The following is a 3326-nucleotide window of genomic DNA, read 5'->3' as shown; positions in this document are numbered from 1 at the left end:
TTCCTCCTCTTTGATACGACAAGTGCTAGTACGGACTTGTGCTCTTTGTACCGTCGTGTATATATTGGGAGACCACAATAGGCTATCATCCTTTATCCTTAGGAAGCCATGTCTGTCGCCCTATCGATTGTAATGCACTGAACACAACATTCGGGAAGATTGACTATCGTACATAAGTCCTTGGTAATTTCTCTATCATTTATCACCAAGGTGTATTTTGCAATTTTATGATCAGTTTGTTAAAACCTCTAGCAAGACTTACAGAGCAGTCAATTTTGTTCCTTTTTTACTCCTTAAAAGAAAAGGTCCATCTGAGCACTTGTCACTTCGGGCTCATTAAAAATCGAAGGCGACTAGAGTCACCTTTAGCTTTTTCTCGACTCTTAAAAATTGAAAAAGCAAGTTGCGTTAAAGTGTCTTAAAATTCATTTAAATTGGAATAACATTTTTCCCCTTTAATTTTTGAGTTGATTAAGTGATCCGAAATCATGGAAGAAAGTCAATCAAAACCCCGTCGTTCGCGGAGAATAGCAATTCAACAGTCTTTGACTCCGTAAAAAAAACCATTCGGGGCCAAGCAATCTCGTTTAACTGGGTTGAAGTCTCCTGGTTTATTTGAAACTTGTATTTCAACATCCTCAGAGACTCCAGTTACTCCAATTATTTCTAGTACCCCTGCCTCTACAAAAGAAGTTTCGCAGTTACAAGAGGACGTTAGAACTGATCCTAGTGTAACGGTAAACACTTCTATTCCTGAACCAGCTCCATCTAGGGCTGATTCGGAAGGTGTCACCCCTCCAATATCTATCGTTGTAGAGTCTATACCTTCTTCGGCACCAGAAATATTTTACAGACCTGATGGTCTACCTCTTCCACCCAGACTGATTGCTATAGAAGAGATAGTGGAGGATCTTCCACCCAGTACTCTAGTGCATTTTGGAATTGGTATCCACTTACATCCTTCTACTACAGAAGTTAGTTCTTTTTCATCGCAAGTTCTTGTCTAATTGCTAGGAAATCTTTTGGATAGACTAAACATGTCTGAACAACCATCAACATCTAGGATTGTGTCAACCGACACATCTATGGCAGAGCTTCCTGTTGTCGTTCCTACAATGGTTGCTGGTATACCATCTGTCCCGGCAAGTTATCAACAACAAGTCAAAGTCCAATCAGGGACTGTTTCGACAACATGGTCAGTTCCTATTTCTTCATCTGGATTCTCATCTGGTATTTCGTATGTTGAAACTCAACAAGTCGATCTGATGTGTCTTCAAAGGCCAATCTACCCTTTAAGTACCGGATTACAACCATATGGGGGGCAGTATGCTTTTTCATTGTTCCCTCTTGGAGAACAACCATATGACAGTTTACAACAAGGTTCAGGTCAAACTGGAATTACATCCAGCGGTTGGGTACCAATACTGCCTCAACAACCAAGGGTTGTATATTTAATGCAACCAGTCCATGCTGTGTCAAATATTCCCACTACACCTGCTATTGTGACTGTATCGCAAGTACAAGCGCTATTGTTGTATGTCAACCTTAAGTTTCTCAGGTTGCAATACAACAGCCTCTCGTCTCAGTGATTCAATCACAACCTCAGGTCAGTGCGTCCTTATCTGGAGCGACTCGGGCTCAAACAGGTACTATGACTCCTCATCTTGGTCAATCATCCAGTATTGGAAAACAGCAAATGGTCCAACAACCATGGCTAGTTCAATACCAACAACCGTAATTCCAGCAATCATACCAAGGACCTGAGCAACAAGTCTTTGTAAGTAATGGGCAATCTCATTTCCAAAGCAGTTATCAACAACCATATTATAATGGTTATGCCCATCAATATTATCAAAGCTACCAGCATCAAATACATTATGCTAGTATGCAAAGACCTAATGCTCAGGCGATTCCATCTTATCCTGGGTATGCTTCACCTAACCTGAATCAACAGTTGCCCTTTGTAGCAACTCTAGAATTACCATATCTAAACCAACTGACGAATGATCCAATTGCTTACGCCCCTTGGTGGCCTACGATTCCTCATAAACTTCCCTCTGATATTCCTAAATTCAATGGAAATCCAGGTGAAGATCCATCGAATCATGTGATGACATTCCATTTGTGGTGTTCATCCAACACCTTGAATGATGATTCGATTAGGCTTCGCCTTTTTCAACGACGTTAACTAGTCTGACAGCTAAATGGTATATAAAATTTCCTAGAGCTTCATTTGATAACTTTAGCACCCTTGCCACTACCTTTTTAACCCATTTTCAGTTACCCATAATGTATGAAACAAGGACAGAACTCCTTACCAAATTTAAACAGACGACAACCACTCACATATCTGATCATATTCATGAGTGGCACCGTCGTCGAAGAATGGTGAAGACATACGTTCCTGATCAACTTTTAGCTGAATGGTTTATAAAGTCATTGTTACCCTCTATTACGAAGGATGTGGCTAAGGGAGGAGTTGTCACTGAAGAGCAAGTCACTACTCGTGCGCAATATTTAGACTTGATCTATACTCAGTCTGGCACGCTCTACGACAAAATTCCTGATGCTCCTAGACCGGAATTTTCCATTCCTCCTCCTCCTAAATCGAATAAAGACTCTCATGCCAGCGATGGCGTGATAGGTATGACAAGCACGAAAACTGCAAAGGCTACGTATAAGAAAGCCCGTACGATTTCTAGTCAAAAAGTATATGAAGAACCTCTTGCCTCAGAGGTCAATGTCATGTCAACCTACAAAGGCAAAAATCCTAAGCAACCAGGGGACAAGAAGAAAGGGAAAAATAATAAGAAGAAACAGGAAAATTCACCTTCTGAAAAATCTTTTGAAAACCCTACTAGGCAAAAGAAACCTCATTATCCATGTTACATATGTGACGACGAGCATTTCATGAAAGATTGTCCACATAAAGCTAAGGTTATGAAATTTTTAAAAACTTCAAATACCCAGCGGTGTTGACTAGTCTATTTCCGAGCCCAGAAACAAACCTAGTTTCTAGTGATCGTGCTTCCCCATCCCAAGTGCTTATGATATCCATCTCAAAACAACAAAATGATGCTTTGATATCAACAAGGAATAAATACTATGGAAATCCACAGTCATCGAACGACAAGGCTACAGATCAACCCAGTAGTTCGACAACAACTTCGCCAGAAGTTGTTCCACCAATCAATCCTGAATTAAAAATAAAAACACCTAAGGGATTAGTACATAATTTGACATTTAATCCTTGTGCTCAAGTAGCACAAAATTATAATATAGTGGAAGATCTAGCCCAATCGCCATCCGCCATGTCGACACTTGAA

Source organism: Pinus tabuliformis, chromosome J, assembly GCF_031772625.1.
Source record: "Pinus tabuliformis cultivar Carrire ecotype Pingquan chromosome J, CPIR1, whole genome shotgun sequence".
NCBI classification, from domain to species: domain Eukaryota; kingdom Viridiplantae; phylum Streptophyta; class Pinopsida; order Pinales; family Pinaceae; genus Pinus; species Pinus tabuliformis.
This window is presented reverse-complemented; position numbering follows the sequence as displayed.